The sequence below is a fragment of the Daucus carota genome, chromosome 1 (assembly GCF_001625215.2).
Source record: "Daucus carota subsp. sativus chromosome 1, DH1 v3.0, whole genome shotgun sequence".
NCBI classification, from domain to species: domain Eukaryota; kingdom Viridiplantae; phylum Streptophyta; class Magnoliopsida; order Apiales; family Apiaceae; genus Daucus; species Daucus carota.
In genome coordinates, this window is record NC_030381.2 from 10,419,129 (window position 1) to 10,440,790 (window position 21,662).

The following is a 21,662-nucleotide window of genomic DNA, read 5'->3' on the forward strand; positions in this document are numbered from 1 at the left end:
AAAATCTCAGACCTTAAAGCTTGAATACTCAGTTATATATTCCCATAATTCAAGTACCCAAGTCATCCGATTACACTACTAGTTGGCGCATTATTTATAATCAACTTACAACAACCAATTCAAATATCATTTAAGCACACAATTCAATCATACGATTACTAACACCAATCTCAATCTCAAAAATTCAATCAACCTTCAAATTTCAAAAACCAGCATATAATCAGTTTATATACATACAAGCACACATAAATCGATTATATAAATCAATTTAATCCATATAAACACAACACCACATGTATATATACGTTTATATAGAACTGATTTGACAAAGAGAAATTAAGCTTTACACCCACTGATTTATAATTGGTGCAGGGCTATGGTGGTCGCTGGAAAGAGGTGGCAGCGGCATAACGGCATAATTCGGCGGCTGCAGGGAAGGGACGGTGATGCCAAGAAAGAGAGGAAGATGGGTGAGAAAAGAAAGAGGAGCGGAGAGGGAGAGATGGAGGATTTCACAGGGAGAGAGGGAGAGAGAGATTGAGAGGCTGATGTATATAAAATGAAGAAAAGGGATGGCGGTGGTGAAAAGCAGGGCACGTGGTTTGGCCAAAGGCTGCCACGTTTTAATTTAAGCTGAATAATCATCCAAACACCCGCTATTTAGTTGATTTACGGGATAACTCGCATTAAAACTTTCTCGAAAAATTAACAAACTAATTTTATAAATTACCGAATATTATAAAACTAATAAAATAAAAGTTTCAAGATTTATAGAGCATTTTCAAAATTTATACAAAATTAAGAAGTTAGCTGCGTTTAGAAACTAATTAAAAATCATGTCCTTGTACAAAATTGGATTTTTAATATTTTAAAAACTTCTAAACATATTTATGATCACTATTGAGCAATTAAAATAATTTTTGAAATTATCTTTGTATTTTTACAAAAATAAATATCCATTTAAGAGGATAATAAATTTCAATAAAACAATACAGTAATATTAAAAGTATAAATAAATGCACACACAGACATAGTAGTAGACAACTAATTCAATTAAATCTCGTAACATATAATTGTACAATCAACAGATATTTTCTCATAATCACAATGACTAGGAAAATAATTTAAACAAATATTTTTGAAAATTATCAAACTAGAATAAAATATTGAAATTTATTCCTCATTTGTCTTGAATAATCATGAATAAAAATAATAAAATAATTTCTGAAAATCCGGGTCGTCACAGGTAGTGGCTCAGAGTTTGTGTCCAGAGTTTGCAGCCTGGCATTATATTGGCTGGTAGACTCCCACTTTTGTTGTAGATGAGACACAGGAACTTCATCATCATTGTCATCATTTGAACTTTCATCATCCTCATCATCATATGATGCAGGATCAACAACTTTCTCCACAGGATCTTGAACAGATTTTTCTTGAGCATCAGCTTTTGATTTGCTAGGCTCTTCACCAGCCTTAGCAAGAGACTGTAGTGCTTCCAATGCTACCTTATCAGATTCCTCAACTACAGCATCAGACTTGTAGTTTTCTGGAGCTGTATCATGAACAATGGCATCCTCAGGAATTTTCATTGGAGAATGAGGAATTGGAGTGGATGGTCCATGATCAGAGACTGGAATTTGAGAATCAGATACAGTAGTCTCAGCTTCAGCTGTAGCTTGCTCCTTGCATATAATTTCCTCATCTACTTCAGATGAAGTAGAAGATGTTGTAGCAGTTGATAGTGGGACAGCCTGAAGAGGATGCACCATCAGAGCTTGAGAAGATTCTGGAAGTGTAGTAGATGGTGCTTGCTCTTCCTCAAGAGTAAAGTCTGTGATCTCTGTTATGAGTACCTTTGCCCTCTTAGGCTTGTTAGCCCTTCTTTTGAATCTAGCTGTCTTTGGCTGAGGACTGGTCTGTAGATGTTCAGAGTTTGTTGTATGTGCAGGTTCAAGATCATCATAATCATAGGCTGCAACCAGTCTCCTTCTTTTCTGCTTTTGAGGAGAAGCAGCTTCAGAGTTTACACGATCAGTGTTTACAGCATCAGAGTTTACAGCATCAGAGTTTGCTGGTTTATCAGACTTTGTCTTCAGAACTTGTGTAGCAACAGAGGTTCTGGTCTGCTTAGTAGAAGGGGCATCAGATTTTGTAGACTTTGATGGTTTAGGTGTTGATGATCTGGGTTTTCTGGTGACTGTAGGAGAAACTGGATGTTGTGGTTGGGGTTGAGACTGTGGTTGTGGTGCTTGAGGCATATTCAGTCGAGCTCTTAATGGAGCTGGAATTTGTAGAGGCCTGAGAACTGGTCTCTTCCCATCTTTAGATATGAGATCTTTGAAAACCCTTTTATGAAGTTTAAAAGGTTTGATCTCATCTGCAACATCAAAATCCACTTCTCCAACAGTGGCATTAAACAGCAATTGGCAAAATCGTGAAAAATATATAATCTTACGATTTTCATGCATTCTTTCACCAATATTTCTAATCACTAATCTACCAAAATCGAAATTAGTAGAATAGATCAGAGAATACCCAATCTGCAGCATGTCCATTGGAATAGCATCCCAGTTTGTAGATTTCTTCTGGAAAGCCCTGGTAATGCAATCAAAGAAAAAACTCCATTCCCTTCTGAGTCCTGGACGCTTTAATTGACCCAATTTATCCAGAGAGTCGTAGTAGCCCAAATCAATCATCATGGTTCTGAGATTTGCATCTCCATTTGTGATGTAAGCAGCATGCTCTGGCAGGTTGAGTACTGCTCGTACAGTGGCTGGAGTGACAGCATACTGTGCTCCATCATACTCAAATACAATTGATGGTGACCCAGCTTCACCACTATTGTCATAATGCCCTGTTCTCCAGAAAGTAATTATTTGGCTTCCTGAGAGTCTGGCAGGAGCTGTAAGGGCAGTGGCAAGGGCACTCTGTGCCAAAAATTGCTGGATGGGATGATAATCCCTTGGAGCGTCGGCAGTGTTGAGAATGGCAGCATGGTTGTTGGGAACAAATTCCACACCTGCAAAGGTAAAAGCTGTGGTTGCCATTAGAACAGAGTTTGTGAAGGAAGGTGTTTGAGAAGGTGTGTGAGAGAAGATTTGAATTTCAGAGAGAAGAGAATAAGAGTTTGTGAAGAGAGTGTGTATTAAGATTAAGTGTATAAGTGAATAATAAGCAATAAAATCTGATGTGATAAACTCTTCAGATTTTGTTTAGCTGTACACGCATGGCTCTTTGTTAACTTGGACACCTGTCAGATTTTAACTGGTAGATGAGAGTTAGTGGCATGGAGAAAAGAGAGTAATAATCATGAGCGCAGTAAAACATGTGCAGTTATAAATGCTGATTACACGTTCTCCTATTAAAATGTTTTTCATGTAAACCCACTAACAATACATCCGTTTGGAATACTCTCTTCACATTCTCTGAGTATTTGAACTCCTGAAATTTACAAGATTTAAAAAATCAAGATCAAATCTCTCGAATTTTAAACTCTGAGATTTACATCAAAGAAAATAAATTTCTAAATGCCTCAGAATAAAGACATAATTTTCAGAATATTCATCAATAAATCAGAGTTTGTTATAAAATCCATAGCTCAATAATGTGCTTGTGAAATTGATAAGTGGATTTTATATCCACTTGGAAGCCTTCGTTTTGACTTAAATGGATGATCTGGCCTCAAGCTTTTGATGTTTTTGATATGTTTTAGTGTGATGTTGTGTAGGTTTCTTTGGAGGAGAACGAAGAGGAGATTCATAGCTTTCATTGAAAAAAAAACGATGAAGCAATCGGATGAGCGAGTCAAAAGTTATGGACAAAGAAGTGGGCTGCTGAATTGGGGCACCCGCCCCAAATCTGGCGCACCTGCCCCGTTGGCGCACCCGCCCCAAATCTGGCGCACCCGCACCAAACTGGCAGCGAATTTAAGCCCGTTTTCCTGTTTCTGATCCGTTTCAAGGCCCGATCGCTGGGGAAGTTTAAGAAAGGCTTTGGGGGACTAAACACAAAACCTAGAATCATTCCAAGGAGCACGTGACGGCTACGGAGAAGATCAAGATCGAATTTCATAGCTTTTACTTTTGTAATTCTTCGAAGTAGGCGTAACTTTGGATGCTCGTTTCGGATTTGTTTCTTAACTCTTATTCTCATACGTTGATTTTGTTTTTCCTATTCAGTACCATGTTTACATTCGAACCCATGATGATGAGAAGTTCGATTATGAACTAATCATCGTCATGGGATTTTAGCGGATTTATCGATGAATTTCAGTAGTTAATTTGCCTTGTTCATATGTGATGGTTTGATTTCCTCGTATTGGTTGTGCTTATTCGTCTTGGATGCGTAGCTAACATCTAAGATTGCTTGTTAATCTTTATTGAAGCGACAGTGAATATATTGATTTAGAACTTGCCATGCGAGCATAGGTTTCGTGTTCGATAACATGACTTGTGATGTGATTTTACCCATCTCGCATCGCCCTATGTAATCTTGATAGATAACTTGCTCTTCAACCGTTATGTTTTCAAATTCTATAGACATATAGGGTCTAAGCATAATTGGTGTCTGTTTACCTTCTATCTTAATTGTGGATGTGTATCAGTATGGTGCACGTATAACGACAGTTAGCGTGTATCAGTCTCGTGTTATCTGATTAGCTATCAACCATTACAATCGAATAAAGGTAGAACTCTGAATGAAGTTGTTAATGAAGCTAGAATCCCATGTTTTATTCTCATTAGTAAATCGTTATTCTCTTAGTTGATAATTCTTAGTTTCATAATTCAAATAGGATTAGTTAAGTAGAAAACCAAAACCCAATTTGATACTTGTCCAAGCATTGAATAATAATCATACATTGGTGCATAAGTGCATATTTCCGAATACACCAGTCTCTGTGGGAACGAAATTGAATTATATTCTATATTACTTGTGACCACGTACGCTTGCGTGATTTTTTGCAAACAAGTTTTTGGCGCCGCTGCCGGGGACTCGGTGTTATATTTTAGTTTATGTGCTTGTCATTAGTGGTCGTTAAAGTTCAGTGACTTGGATTCTTTTCTCACGTTAGTTCGTTTGTTTGTGTTTCAGGTACTTGAGTGACGTGTATGCGAACACGTTCTCAGGCTCGTAAAGAAGCATTGATTAAGGAAGAAACAGTAGTGAGTATTACAATGGATGATCAACCACCAGCAGTTAATGATACTAAGGCTCTTAAGGCTTTCTCTGAGCCGAAAATCAATGACATTCAGTCGAGCATTGTCAGGCCAGCGATTCAGGCCAACACTTTCGAAATCAAACCTAGCACTATTCAGATGGTACAGAACTCAGTACAGTTTGGGGGTTCTCCGACAGAGGATCCTAATATGCATATTCGAGACTTCATTGAGATCTGTGACACTTTCAAGTTCAATGGTGTTACGGAAGATGCCATTAAATTGAGGTTGTTCCCGTTTTCTCTGAGGGATAAAGCTAAGGGATGGTTACATTCTCTTCCTGCAGGATCTATTACGACATGGGAGGATCTGGCTCAGAAATTTCTTTCTAAGTTCTTCCCTATGGCCAAAACAGCTGCACTAAGGAATGCTATCACTCAATTCTCTCAGCTATCTGGTGAAACTCTTTGTGAAGCATGGGAACGCTACAAAGAGATGCTTCGGAAGTGCCCACATCATGGGATGCCTGATTGGATGGTTATCAATTGCTTCTATAATGGATTGGGTCCTCAATCGAGACCAATGCTCGATGCAGCATCAGGTGGAGCTCTATTGACTAAGAGCTATGAGGAGGCTTATGAGTTGATGGAGATGATGGCTGCAAATGAATATCAGAATCCTACTCAGCGTCTTCATCAGAGCAAGGCAGCAGGGATTCTAGATGTTGATGCTACTACAGCCTTGACTGCGCAAATCAAGGCTCTTACTATGAAGATGGATTCTTTGGTAAACTTGGGGATTCAGCAGCCACTTTCAGTTTGTGAGCTTTGTGCGGGTACACATGCCACTGATCAGTGTGCCATATCTAGCGAGTCAGCTCAGTTTGTGAGCAATTTTCAGCGATCTCAGCAGCCAGCTCCGGCTACTTATCACCCGAATAATCGAAATCATCCGAATTTCAGCTGGAGCAATAATCAGAACTTCATGCCACAACAGCAACAGCAGTTTCAGCAGCAAGGAGCTAGATCTTTCAACCCTTCTGGGTTTCAACAACAGTTTGCACCGAAGCAGCAATTCCATCCACCTGGATTCCAGCAACAAAATCATGGGGTGGCTGGACAGTCTTCCAACGAAAGATCTGAATGGGAAGAGATGAAATTAATGATTAAAAGCCAAGCGGTGTCAATCAAAACTTTGGAAAATCAGATTGGGCAGATTGCTAACGCGTTGATAAACAGACCACAAGGAACGCTTCCTAGTGATACCGAGGCCAATCCGGGTAGGAAAGAGATGAAGGAACAGGTACAGGCTGTCACCTTAAGGTCCGGAAAGGTTACGAAGGAAAAAGAATCAGCAACAGAGCAAGACAAGGAAGTGAGTGATCAACAGGTTGAAACACCCGTGCTCTCATCTAAGTCAGATAGTGGAAAAACTGTTGTTGAAGCTGACAAGAACAAAATCAACGAGGAAGCAAGCGAGGATTCAGCCGAGAGATCTGGCCCGAAGGCTGATATTGGGGTCAAGCAAGTCTATCCACCTCCACCTTTTCCGAAGAGACTCCAGAAGCATAAGCTCGATAAGCAATCTATCTCGGAAACTCAAACTTGAGGACTTGGAGACTGTGGCTTTGACCGAGGAGTGTAGTGCTGTGTTGCAGCAGAAATTGCCTCCGAAGCTGAAAGATCCGGGAAGTTTCACAATCCCGTGTACTATTGGGCAATTGTCTTTCGACAAGTGTTTATGTGATTTGGGAGCTAGCATCAATCTGATGCCTTTGTCTATTTTCATGCAACTTGGTCTTCCAGAGCTGAAACCTACTAATATGTCTTTGCAACTGGCTGATCGTTCGATTACATACCCAAGGGGGATAGTTGAAGATGTGTTGGTCAAGGTGGATAAGCTAATCTTCCCTGCTGATTTTGTCATTCTCGACTTTGAGGAAGACAAGAAGACTCCCATCATCTTGGGAAGACCATTCCTTGCGATAGGGCGGACTTTGATTGATGTACAAAAGGGTGAGCTCACAATGAGAGTTCAAGATCAGATGGTCACTTTCAACGTGTTCAATGCCATAAAACTTCCATCAGATGAGGAGGAATGCTTTAATGTGGATATGCTCGAAGCTGCAGCTCATTCGGAAATCGATAACAGGCTGAAAACTGACATCTTGGAAAGGGTTCTATCAGGTGACTCAGATTTCGGAGATGAGGAGGAAGAAGAGCACCTTCAATACTTAAATGCTTCTCCTTGGAAAAGACGGATGGATCCTCCAATTGAATCTCTTGGGTTATCGGAGTTGAAGGACTCTCATGAAAAGCTGAAACCATCTATTGTCGAAGCTCCTAAACTCGAGCTTAAGCAACTTCCCGAACACCTAAGGTATGCGTTTCTTGGCGAAGCTTCTACATTACCTGTAATTATTGCATCTAACCTTTCAGGTATCGAGGAAGAAAAGCTTTTGAGAATTCTTAGGGAGTTCAAATCAACCATTGGATGGACTATTGCAGATATCAAGAGAATCAGCCCTTCTTATTGTCAACATAAAATTCTGATTGAGGAGGGTAGTAAACCCACTGTTGAACATCAAAGAAGACTTAATCCAATCATGAAAGAAGTGGTGAAGAAGGAGATTCTTAAGTGGCTTGATGCCGGCATTATTTATCCAATCTCGGATAGTTCTTGGGTGAGCCCTGTTCAGTGTGTGCCTAAGAAAGGAGGCATGACCGTGGTAGCTAATGAGAAGAATGAGCTCATTCCGACTCGTACAGTCACAGGTTGGAGAATATGCATGGACTATCGGAAGCTCAATAAAGCCACCAGAAAAGATCACTTCCCGTTGCCTTTCATTGATCAGATGCTGGATAAGTTGGCCGGTCATGAGTACTATTGTCTTCTTGATGGTTATTCAGGGTATAATCAGATTTGTATCGCACCAGAGGATCAGGAAAAGACCACTTTCACTTGCCCTTTTGGCACATTTGCTTTCCGTCGTCTTTCTTTTGGACTTTGTGGTGCACCAGCAACTTTTCAGAGATGCATGATGGCTATTTTCTCCGAGATGATTGGTACTAATGTTGAGGTGTTCATGGATGACTTTTATGTGTTCGGTACTTCTTATGATGAATGCTTGAGCAACTTGACGATGGTGCTAAAAAGATGTGTGGAAACTAATCTCGTTCTTAATTGGGAAAAATGCCACTTCATGGTTCAAGAAGGCATAATCCTTGGGCATAAAGTTTCGAACAAGGGTCTGGAGGTGGATAAAGCTAAGGTGGAGACAATTGAAAATCTTCCTCCACCAATCTCAGTAAAGGGGATTCGGAGTTTTCTTGGTCACGCGGGCTTCTATCGACGGTTTATCAAGGACTTCTCTAAAATCACCAAACCCTTGTGCAACTTGTTAGAGAAGGCATGCCTTTCAAATTTGATGGAGAGTGCTTGGCTGCGTTCGAAACTCTCAAGAAGAAATTAACCACAGCACCTGTTATTACTGCACCTGATTGGAATGAGCCTTTCGAGATGATGTGTGATGCTAGTGACTATGCGGTGGGAGCTGTGCTTGGTCAGAGAAAGAATAACATCTTTCATGTGATTTACTATGCTAGTAAGACTCTCAATGGTGCTCAGCTGAATTACACTACCACCGAGAAGGAGCTGCTGGCTATTGTTTATGGATTCGAGAAATTCAGGTCTTATTTGCTTGGGACGAAAGTGTTGGTTTACACTGATCATGCTGCCATTCGATATTTAGTGTCGAAGAAAGATTCGAAGCCTCGTTTGATTCGTTGGGTTCTTTTACTTCAGGAATTCGAGTTGGAGATCAAGGATAGAAAGGGCACTGAAAATCAGGTGGCGGATCATCTTTCTCGGTTGGAAGATGAAGCGCGAGCATCCAAAGACACCACTTTAATTAATGAGTCGTTTCCTGATGAACAATTATTTGGGGTCCAAGAAGAAGAGCCATGGTTTGCGGATATAGTGAATTATCTGGTGAGTAATGTCATTCCTCCCGATTTGTCGTATGCTCAAAGGAAAAAGTTTCTTCATGAGGCGAAGTGGTATCGTTGGGATGAGCCCTTCTTGTTTCGCCAAGGTTCCGATCAAATTATCAGAAGGTGCATTCCATACAGTGAGATTGAAGGAATCTTGCAAGCTTACCATGACTCCACTTATGGAGGACACTATGGAGGGAAGAAGACAGCTGCTCGTATCTTACAGGCGGGTTTCTTTTGGCCTACACTCCTCAAGGACGCTCATCAGTTTGTGTTGAAATGCGATCGTTGTCAAAGGGTTGGTAATATTTCTCGAAGGGATGAAATGCCCCTCAATGTACTTCTTGAGGTTGAAATCTTCGATGTGTGGGGTATAGACTTCATGGGACCCTTTATCTCGTCTTGCAATAATCTCTACATTCTTCTCGCTGTGGATTACGTGTCTAAATGGGTCGAAGTCAAAGCTTTACCAACCAACACCGCTGCGGTAGTCATAAATTTTCTTCAGAAGAACGTATTCACTCGTTTTGGTACTCCTCGAGTTATAATCAGTGATGAAGGATCACACTTTTGCAATCGCAAGTTCACAGCGCTGATGGAACGGTTCGGTATCAATCACAGAGTTGCCACAGCCTATCATCCTCAAACGAATGGCCAAGCCGAGGTATCTAATCGTGAAATCAAGCGAATCCTAGAGAAAGTTGTGAGTCCTTCGAGGAAAGATTGGGCGTTGAAGCTCGATGAGGCCGTTTGGGCCTATAGAACGGCTTATAAGACCCCATTGGGGATGTCACCATTTCAGTTGGTCTATGGAAAAGCATGTCATTTGCCCGCGGAGTTAGAGCACAAAGCGTATTGGGCCTTGAAGAAATTGAACTTGGATATGACAGCTGCTGGTGAGAAAAGAATGCTTCAAATTAATGAACTCGACGAGTTTAGGCTTCAGGCGTACGAGAACAATAAACTCTACAAGGAAAAAGTGAAGAGATGGCATGATAGGAAGTTGGTGCAAAAGGATTTCTTCATTGGCCAACAAGTGTTACTTTTTAATTCTCGCCTAAGGCTATTTCCGGGAAAGTTGAAGTCTAGATGGTCAGGTCCTTTCACAATAAAGACGGTGTTTCCACATGGAGCAATTGAAATATATGAAACAACACCGGAGGAATCATTTAAAGTGAATGGACAAAGATTGAAGCCATATTTCGGAGGACCGGTGAATCGCGAGTCGGTAAGCACCATCCTCACTAGTATTTAATTCTTGGGACTTCACGTCAAGCTAATGACGTTAAACAAGCGCTTCGTGGGAGGCAACCCACGCGTTTTAATGTTTTAATTTTTAGAAAAAAAAAATATTTTTTTTTTGAGTTAGAAAATTTTGGGGTGTTTAACCACTGGCGAAACGGGGCAGGTGCGCCAAAACGCGCGGCACCCGCGCCGAACCACCAGTGGCGCATCAAAAAGGGCCGAAACCCACTGTCACTCTCGCGCACCCGCGCCACGCACAGCGCACCCGCGCGAGCGGCGCGCCTGCGGCGTGGTGGGGCACGCGCGCGAAATGGGCAGTGCGTTATTATAAAAAAAAAAAAAAAATTCTTTTGCGGCTCGTTTTTGGTGATCTCCCAGCTCGATTTTGTAGTTCTTTCCAGCCTTATACTTCTTTTCTAGCCCTAGATTGAACCACCAAAAATCACCCAACCACAAACCCATCTCATCTTCTTCCAATTACATATATTACATACATATACATACAATTCCATACACACCCACAAGCACAATCTCATCTCTTTATTCAAACACACTTGTTCTTAATCCAATTCAAACACTACATTCATATACATTCATCTATTTACACAATCCTACACCACTTCCTATCTTTCTCTAAAGCTTCCAAAAATCTCTACACCCACTACACACATTCAAACCCATGGCACCCAAAAGAGCGAGGAGAGCCGAAAGTAGTAGTGTGCGAGGCACATCTACGGATTCATCGAGTTTGGGGGTTGAGGTTACTAAGTTCACGACTCCGGAGGCTCGAGAGGAGTTTACTCGGCTTTTGGGGAAGCCTATTGCTAAGGAGAGGGGGTTCTTACCGTCACCGGGTGATGGTGAGTTGGTGCAGATGATTCGGAATAGGGGGTGGGAGTCTTTTTGTGAGGCACCGGCACCGGTGCCGATGAGTATTGTGCGGGAGTTTTATGCTAATGCCCGAGCGGATCAAAACGGGTATTCGGTTGTTAGGGGGTTGACTGTGGATTATACCTTGGAGACAATCCAAGCTCTTATTGGGGGCACGGAGATGGAGTCCACTCAGGATGATTGGGTGAGAAAGGACAAAAGGAACATTGATTTAGATCAAATTGTCTATGAGCTATGCATTCCGGGTACTACGTGGAAGCGTAATCCGTCTACTAATGTGAGAGCCTCTTTCCCTGCCTCTACTATGAACAGGTATGCTCGAGCGTGGAACCAGTTTATTTGCCATAGTATTATGCCATCGGGACACCACCACGATGTCACTGTCGATCGGGCTATATTGTTGTTTGGGATTCTGAGTGGGAAGTATGTGGATATTACATACGTCATCCACCAGAACATTATGAGATTTTTGAGGAGTCGCACTGGAGTGGCTATACCTCACGCGACGATAGTGACCAAGTTATGTACTGCAGTGGGTGTTCGTTGGTCAGCAGATGAGCAGTTGCAGATGCCGGGTGCCGCTATTGATCATGCAATTATAGAGCGGCTACCTGAGTGGCCGGGTGGTCACGCCAGCCTTAGAGGATTGGGTTATAGAGATGCCGATGGTAGACGGATGAGGGCACCACCTCCAGTTTTACCAGTTCGAGAGATTGCGGGGCCTTCTGAGCCCGTGGAGAGCTCTGGTGAGGGGCGCCGTGGTTTCAGTGATTCACAGTTTAGGCGGCTCGCGAGGCGTATGGATACTATGCATGATATGCATAGCCGTTTTGCGAGGGATTTGACACAGGCGTTGGGGACTGCTTTTCGTGCTACGGGCGTAGACGTTGAGTGGCCTGTGTTCGGTGCAGATATGATGTATCCTCCAGCTGACTCTTCACCCGAGGCGGGTGAGGAGAGTGATCGTTCTGACTCCTTATAGGTACATTCGATCCTTTTTATCACCTTCAATGAGGACATTGAAGATTTTAAGTTTGGGGGTGGTAATCTAAGGACTAGTATATAGTATATAGTGTGTGCATATAGGTTGCATGTTGCATATAGTTTAGAATATTATCTCATATAGTTGCATATTAGTTCATTTTCGTTTTCGTTTTTTTTATGCTTATATGCTTGTGTTAGTATGTGTTAGTAGTTTCATATAGTTGCATTTGCATGAATCTTGAAGTTGTTTTCCAAGTTGATGTCCTATGATGAGTTTTTGTGCATAATTTCTTGGCTAGTAGTCTTGCTCATTTGTGATGCCTTGTTACTTGGAGATTGCTTGTGTGGAAATTGTAATTACACTTATGCTCTAGAGATAAGACTTAGACTAACTTATTTCTTGAGTCCTTGCGTTGAGTCGAGCGTAGAGTGTGGATTATTCCCTTTTTGAACTTAGAGTTTGTAAATCTTAAGTTTGGGGGAATTAAGGGATGAATATGCCTTTCTAAAAAAAAAAGAATATGCTTGTGTTAGTATGTGTTAGTAGTTTCATATAGTTGCATTTGCATGAATCTTGAAGTTGTTTTCCAAGTTGATGTCCTATGATGAGTTTTTGTGCATAATTTCTTGGCTAGTAGTCTTGCTCATTTGTGATGCCTTGTTACTTGGAGATTGCTTGTGTGGAAATTGTAATTACACTTATGCTCTAGAGATAAGACTTAGACTAACTTATTTCTTGAGTCCTTGCGTTGAGTCGAGCGTAGAGTGTGGATTATTCCCTTTTTGAACTTAGAGTTTGTAAATCTTAAGTTTGGGGGAATTAAGGGATGAATATGCCTTTCTAAAAAAAAAAGAAAAAAAAAAGAGAATAAATATATCAGGTACTCCTTTGAGATCAATGTGTAAAATGCAATGTCATGTGAAAGGGACGATCCATGTACTTGTGCTGGTATTAAGTGCAAATGTATTAGAATAAGCAAATTCTTGGTGACCTTTCACAACCTTTGATTACTGGAGAATTACTTGATTAAAAAAAAAAAGAGAAAAAAAAAAGAAGAGAAAAGCGAAGTCGAATGGCGGTCGTGCCTCACTTACACTGAGAAGCGTCTCAACCTTAGATTTAGCAAGAAAAAAAATAGGAAAAAAATAGGAGAGGCATAGGAATTCTTTGGTGATCCTGAACTGTAGTTGACTCGGTAGTAAAGAAATGTTTAAACCGGATTCTTATTAACGGCTCATAGTGAGGACTTTGTTGAAGTTTGATAGTCTTTGTTTTGTTTCACTAGAGAGCATGCTAGCACACACGATGCACTTCACACTTGTAGTGGAAGAGAACATGGCTGATATGTGAACGAGATGAATGCCGAGAATGTTGCATATTTTGAGGATGCTATGTTAACAAGGATTATACTTCATGATTCGTTTAGATGTAGGCATTTAGTTGCATTCATGCATTGCATTATTAGTATTTGTGTGTGTGTCTATGCTTGAGGACAAGCATCGGTTTAAGTTTGGGGGTGTGATAAGTGGATTTTATATCCACTTGGAAGCCTTCGTTTTGACTTAAATGGATGATCTGGCCTCAAGCTTTTGATGTTTTTGATATGTTTTAGTGTGATGTTGTGTAGGTTTCTTTGGAGGAGAACGAAGAGGAGATTCATAGCTTTCATTGAAAAAAAAACGACGAAGCAATCGGATGAGCGAGTCAAAAGTTATGGACAAAGAAGTGGGCTGCTGAATTGGGGCACCCGCTCCAAATCTGGCGCACCCGCCCCAAATCTGGCGCACCCGCACCAAACTGGCAGCGAATTTAAGCCCGTTTTCCTGTTTCTGATCCGTTTCAAGGCCCGATCGCTGGGGAAGTTTAAGAAAGGCTTTGGGGGACTAAACACAAAACCTAGAATCATTCCAAGGAGCACGTGACGGCTACGGAGAAGATCAAGATCGAATTTCATAGCTTTTACTTTTGTAATTCTTCGAAGTAGGCGTAACTTTGGATGCTCGTTTCGGATTTGTTTCTTAACTCTTATTCTCATACGTTGATTTTGTTTTTCCTATTCAGTACCATGTTTACATTCGAACCCATGATGATGAGAAGTTCGATTATGAACTAATCATCGTCATGGGATTTTAGCGGATTTATCGATGAATTTCAGTAGTTAATTTGCCTTGTTCATATGTGATGGTTTGATTTCCTCGTATTGGTTGTGCTTATTCGTCTTGGATGCGTAGCTAACATCTAAGATTGCTTGTTAATCTTTATTGAAGCGACAGTGAATATATTGATTTAGAACTTGCCATGCGAGCATAGGTTTCGTGTTCGATAACATGACTTGTGATGTGATTTTACCCATCTCGCATCGCCCTATGTAATCTTGATAGATAACTTGCTCTTCAACCGTTATGTTTTCAAATTCTATAGACATATAGGGTCTAAGCATAATTGGTGTCTGTTTACCTTCTATCTTAATTGTGGATGTGTATCAGTATGGTGCACGTATAACGACAGTTAGCGTGTATCAGTCTCGTGTTATCTGATTAGCTATCAACCATTACAATCGAATAAAGGTAGAACTCTGAATGAAGTTGTTAATGAAGCTAGAATCCCATGTTTTATTCTCATTAGTAAATCGTTATTCTCTTAGTTGATAATTCTTAGTTTCATAATTCAAATAGGATTAGTTAAGTAGAAAACCAAAACCCAATTTGATACTTGTCCAAGCATTGAATAATAATCATACATTGGTGCATAAGTGCATATTTCCGAATACACCAGTCTCTGTGGGAACGAAATTGAATTATATTCTATATTACTTGTGACCACGTACGCTTGCGTGATTTTGTGCAAACAGAAATAATGTGTGTGATTTAACATATGAGATCAGAGACTAAAGAATTTCACAATTTCGTAATTATAAGGTAGACAAGAATAATTTATTTAAACTCTCAATACATAGACAATAGACATACTCTGATGGAGAAATATATAAAATAAACTAACCCCCTTTTTTTTTTCTTTTTTTTTTTTTCAAGGACGCTTTTCAGTGTAAATGAATCACGACCTTTAAATATATTTTTGCAACAGTATTTCTCCAGTAATCAGAGATTGTGACTGGTCACCATAGATTATAAAATCTTGGCAATTACTTAATACCAGTAAATGTTTGGGTCTTCCCAGTCACTGTCATATAGACATCTAAGATCTCAAAGGAGTACCATGCTTATTTCCAGGGGTGTGTATAGCATCAGAGTTTACAAACACTGTCTAATTTACTGAGAGAAAATGCAAATTAATCAGTCTCACTTATAATTAAGATATGTGAAGTAATAGAGTCTCAATGATATCAATATGCATATAGTGGAAAATAGTAGCACAAAATTGAGATCAAGATTAAGGAACTTAACTAAGATTCATGATTACTAATTCAGATCATGCTTCATAATATCTTCACAGGTTATTTGTCTCAGAGAAATAAAAATGAGATAATTTATCAAGATTTAGAGTTTACAAACATCAGAGAATATCGTCAGAGAATGACATCAGAGAATGTCAATCAGAGTATAGCAAATAGAGTATATCATCAGAGAATGTTATCAGATTTTAACAATCAGAGTATTTCATGGCAAATGTGTGAGCAGTACATATGGTAAATTGACAATTTAATTTTGAAAGATCTGACCATTATGTTTACTCAGTTCCTGATATCATTCCTAGCTCATTCACCAGCCTAGTAAAGGTTGCTTCACTGAGTGGTTTGGTGAATATGTCTGCTAGCTGCTGTTCTGTGGGAACAAAATGAAGTTCAATGGTTCCTTCCTCCACATGCTCCCTTATAAAATGATATCTTATACTGATGTGCTTTGTCAGAGAATGTTGAACTGGGTTTCCTGTCATAGCAATAGCACTTTGGTTATCACAATAAATAGGAATTTTAGAAAAGGATAACCCATAGTCCAACAGTTGATTCTTCATCCAAAGAATTTGAGCACAGCAGCTGCCTGTAGATATATACTCTGACTCTGCTGTTGATGTGGAAATGGACTTCTGCTTCTTGCTGTACCAAGAAACAAGTCTTCCACCCATAAATTGACAACTCCCACTTGTGCTTTTCCTGTCAATTTTGCAACCTGCAAAATCTGCATCAGATTATCCAATTAGACTAAAATCTGATTCTCTAGGATACCATAATCCCAATGATGTGGTTCCCTTGAGATATCTGAATATCCTCTTTACTGCAATCAGATGAGGCTCTCTTGGATCTGCCTGAAATCTTGCACATAGACATGTGGCATACATGATGTCTGGTCTACTTGCAGTCAGATAAAGCAAAGATCCAATCATTCCTCTATAGTTTGTGATATCCACTGATGCTCCAGTATCTTTGTCTAGTTTGGTTGCTGTTGCCATAGTAGTAGTTGCAGCTGAACTGTCTTGCATACCAAATTTCTTCAAAAGATTTCTGGTATACTTGGCTTGATTTATAAAAATCCCATCTTCAGTCTGTTTAACTTGTAAACCCAGAAAATAACTGAGTTCCCCCATCATGCTCATTTGGTACCTAGACTGCATGAGCTTGGCAAATCTTTGACAGAGTTTAGCATTAGTGGAGCCAAAAATAATGTCATCAACATAGATTTGAACTAAAAGCAGATCATTACCATGATTCAAATAGACCAGGGTTTTATCTATGGTACCTCTAGTAAATCCACTTTCAAGAAGAAATTGAGCCAGAGTTTCATACCATGCCCTTGGAGCCTGCTTTAATCCATAAAGTGCCTTGTCCAATCTATAAACATAGTCTGGATGCTTTGGATCCACAAAGCCTGGAGGTTGTTCAACATATACCTCCTCATCCAGTTTCCCATTTAGAAAAGCACTTTTGACATCCATCTGAAATACCTTGAATTTCTTGTGAGCAGCATAGGCCAGAAAGATTCTAATTGCCTCCAATCTTGCAACTGGAGCAAATGTCTCATCATAATCAATACCTTCCTGTTGTGAATACCCTTTTGCCACAAGTCTTGCTTTATTCCTTGTAATTACACCTTCACTATCAGTTTTGTTTCTGAAAACCCATTTTGTACCAACTATGGATCTATCTTTTGGTCTTGGTACTAGGGTCCAGACTTTGTTTCTCTCAAACTCATTTAGCTCTTCTTGCATTGCTTGAATCCAGTCAGCATCTTGAAGAGCTTCCTCCACTTTCTTAGGTTCTGTTTGTGACAGAAAGCAATGATGTAAACACTCATTTGCTGTAGCTGTCCTTGTTTGCACACCTGCTTCTGGATCTCCAATTATTAAATCAGGTGTATGAGATTTTGTCCATTTCCTAGCATGTGGAAGTTGGCCATTCTCATTATTGGATCCTCCCCCTTGATCCATGCTCTCTTGATTCTGTTGATCATTCTCTGTAGCTCCCCCCAAATTTGTGCTATCAGAGTTTGAATCAGTATTCTCTGATGAGTTTGAGTCAGCATTCTCTGATGAGCTAGAGTCTGAAACATTCTGATGCTCCCCCTCAACATTTGCTTCATCATCATGAACCTGTAAGTTTTCACCAGAGTTTGCTGTATTTTGCTCACAGTCAGAGTTTGACTGTTCATCAGAGTTTGTTGAATCAGAGAATATTTCTTTCTTTTCAAAATGCAGTTTTTCATGATCATCCATATCTGCTAAACCCATAATTCTTTTGTCATCAAATGACACATGTATGGATTCCATAATCACCTTGGTTCTTAGATTGTAGACTCTGAAGGCCTTTGTTGTCAGAGGATAACCTACAAAAATGCCTTCATCAGCTTTTAAATCAAACTTGGTAAGCTGTTCTGGATGAGTCTTCAATACAAAGCATTTGCACCAAAATATATGAAAGTACTTCAGATTTGGCTTCTTTTTCTTCACCATCTCATATGGGGTCTTGCCATGCTTATTAATCAGTGTTGCATTTTGAGTGAAACAAGCTGTTTGAACAGCTTCTGCCCAGAAATAAGTAGGCAATTTAGCCTCAAAAAGCATAGTTCTGGCAGCTTCTATAAGAGTCCTGTTTTTCCTCTCAACTACACCATTTTGCTGTGGTGTACCAGGTGCAGAAAATTGTTGCACTACACCTCTTTCTTTGTAGAACTCTTCCATTGTTGAATTTCTGAACTCAGTTTCATTATCACTTCTAATGATCTTCACTTTGTCTTTAGATCCATGATCCAGTTGCTTCACATGATCCATCAGATGCAAGGCTGTTTCATCTTTAGAGTGAAGAAAATATACCCAAGTGTATCTAGTATACTCATCAACAATGACAAGAGCATATTTCTTCCTTGCAATGGATGGTACATTAACTGGTCCAAATAGATCAACATGTAGAAGATGATATGGTTTCTTTATTGAGAATTCAGTCTTACTCTTGAAGGATGTCTTTCTCTGCTTGGCCTTTTGACATGAATCACATAATCCATCAGATGTGAGTAGTGATTCAGGAAGTCCTCTCACAAGCTTTTTCTTTATAAGCTCATTTATAGAGTTGAAATTTAGATGTGAGAGCTTCTTATGCCACTTCCAACTTTCTTCTGCAGAGATTCTTGTAGATAAGCAAATTGCTTTTCCTTCAGAGTTTGTAGGCAGGTGGATTTCATAAATATTTCCATGTCTGTGAGCAATCACTGCCACCTTGCCTGTTGACTTGCTTACTATCTCACTGTGTTCTTCATAGAAATCAACATGATATCCTCTGTCACAGATCTGACTGACAGAGAGTAAATTGTGCTTTAGCCCTTGAACAAGAGCTACATTTGATATGATGACATTTCCAAGATTGATGTTGCCATATCCCAGAGTCCTTCCTATGTTGCCATCTCCATAAGAAACACTTGGGCCAGCTTTCTCCACAAACTCTGACAGCAGGGCCTTATTTCCAGTCATGTGTCCTGAACATCCACTGTCCAAGACTAGAATATTCTTCCTGTTGCCCTGCAATCACAAAGACCACTAATTGTTAGTTTTAAGGACCCAGACTTGCTTGGATCCTTTGGCCTTATTAAGTTTGTTAGCTTTTGCAGCGGAATTATTTTTATCAGAGTTTGAGCTAACAGACTTTGGATCAGAGTTTGTACTTGAAACAGATTTTGTACTTGCAGAGCTTTTATTAATCTTCTTCAAAGAAGGTTTCAATTGATAATAATCATAATACAAACTATGATATTCTTTGCAAGTATAAATAGAATGCCATAAACTACCACAATGAAAACATGGATCTTGTGGTTTATATCTAATACTACTTTTTCTAACTCCAGACTTTGTAGGTAAGGAGTTAATGTCTTTGTTCTTCCTGCAAAAATTAGCAAGATGATTAGTATTTCCACAGTTATGGCATGTCTTCCTAGGTGCATTTGGAACAGGCATGTAGTTATTACTCTTGTCTATTCCAACCTTGCCATTTCTATTTTTCCTAGGCTCCTTGTCTTTTCTATCAGACTTTACCTCTTTAAGCTTATGCTTAAGCTGTTTCTGAGTCATCAGTCCTATGTTAACCTGTTTGGGCTTAACAGTTTTTAAATTGTTGTTAATCTCTGATTCTGGTCTACTCTGTTTAGACTTAGAGGATTCAGCAACAAATTTAACAGGTTTAACCTTAGGTTTTTGAGTTTTAACAAACTCTGTTTTTGATGACTCAGCTTCTGAGTTATCAGTGTAACCTAGTCCCTTCTTCCAGTTTCCACTACCTAAGATATCCTGAGTAGTTTTGCCTGAATTAGTCCATGTCTTAATGATCTCCCTTTCCTTAGCAAGTTCTGATTGAAGAGATGAATACCTCTTTAATAATTCATCTTTGATAATGACAGCATCATCTCTTTCTTTCTGAATTTCCAACATCTGAACTAATTCTTTTTCTAGATAATCATTCCTTTTCTTTACACTTAGAGTTTCAGATTTTAATCTTTCATTTTCTAAAGTCTGATCTCTAAAGCTGATATGCAAAGTTTTAAGAAACAATCTTAACTCAGTTATATCTTCAGTATCAAAGGCAAGAGTAGAATGTGGTACCTTTGCAGTAGATTCATAGTTGTTGTCAGTGTTTGCCATCAGAGCATAATTGACTTCTTCTTCTGAATCAGATGTATCTGTCCAGTTTCCTTTCTTGGTGATAAAGGCTTTTTCTTTTTCCTTCTTGGCTTTCTTGCATTCAGATGCAAAGTGACCCTTTTCACCACAGTTGAAACAGGTATACTTGTCAGCTTTTCCAGCTTTCCCTTCCTTGCCCTCATTCTTCTTGAAGTTCTTCTTATCATAAACTCTGTCAGAGTTTCTGTCTTTCCTTGAAAAACTTTTGCCTTTGTTGAACTTTTTGTAGGCCAACTTCTTGAAGCTTTTCACCATCAATGCTGCTAACTGCATCATCTCATCATCACTTTCTTCAGAGTCTGAGGGAACATCAGAGTTTGAGTCATCAGAGTTTGATGACTCAATGTCAGACTTTATGACATGAGCTTTTCCCTTGCTTTTAGCAGCCTCCTCTTGAACTTTTAGAGCAACAGACTTTGATTTTCCTCCATAACGTTTGTTTCTCTGCTCCATCTCAAGTTCATGAGTCTTCAGTCTTCCATAAACATCATCAAGAGACATTTCTCCAAGATCAAGATTGTCTCTTATTGTAGTGACTTTCAAATCCCATTTTTCAGGAAGAGCCAGAAGGAATTTGAGGTTTGAGTCTTCAAGGTCATATTCCTTGTTCACGAGAGATAAGTCATTCAGCAGTTTGACAAATCTGTCATACAGATCTGTCAAGGACTCACCAGATTTTGAGTCAAAGTGCTCATACTCCTGTGTAAGGATTGTTTTTCTGTTTTTCTTTATGGCCTGAGTTCCCTGACATCTGGTTTCCAGAGCATCCCAGATTTGTTTAGCAGTTTTGCACCCAATCACCCTATTAGACATTGCATTATCAAGGGCACTGTGCAGAAGGTGTTTCACCTTAGAGTCTTTACCAATTGACAAGATGTCCTCAGGGGTATAATCTTTCTTTTCTTTTGGAACCATCTTCTGAGGTTCATCAGCAAGCCCAACAGAGAGCTTGGTGGGCATATGTGGTCCATCATAGATCCTGTCAAGGTATTCTGGATCAACAGAGTCTAAGAATATGATCATTCTCTCTTTCCAGACTGGATATTCAGATGCCTTAAGGATTGGAACTCTAAAGGATGAAGCTTGTGATTTTTCAGACATGATTGTGATTAAGATCTCACTGTAGTAATCTTAACAGAGCTGGCTCTGATACCACTTGTTAGGTCCTATAAACTCACTATATAAGATGATATAGTGATCACAATATGTAACACAGTATGACAATATAAGAGATTGAAAACAATAAACTCTTATTCACAAAGCTTGAATGGTTACAAA

General features: G+C 39.7%; 1 non-coding gene across 1 annotated transcript; it reads right to left on the reverse strand.

The window, feature by feature from the left end:
- Positions 1-5,573: 5,573 nt before the first annotated feature.
- Positions 5,574-5,680, reverse strand: LOC135150032 (small nucleolar RNA R71). The gene has a single exon (XR_010288386.1). It is a non-coding gene; the product is annotated as a small nucleolar RNA R71 (small nucleolar RNA).
- Positions 5,681-21,662: the final 15,982 nt, after the last annotated feature.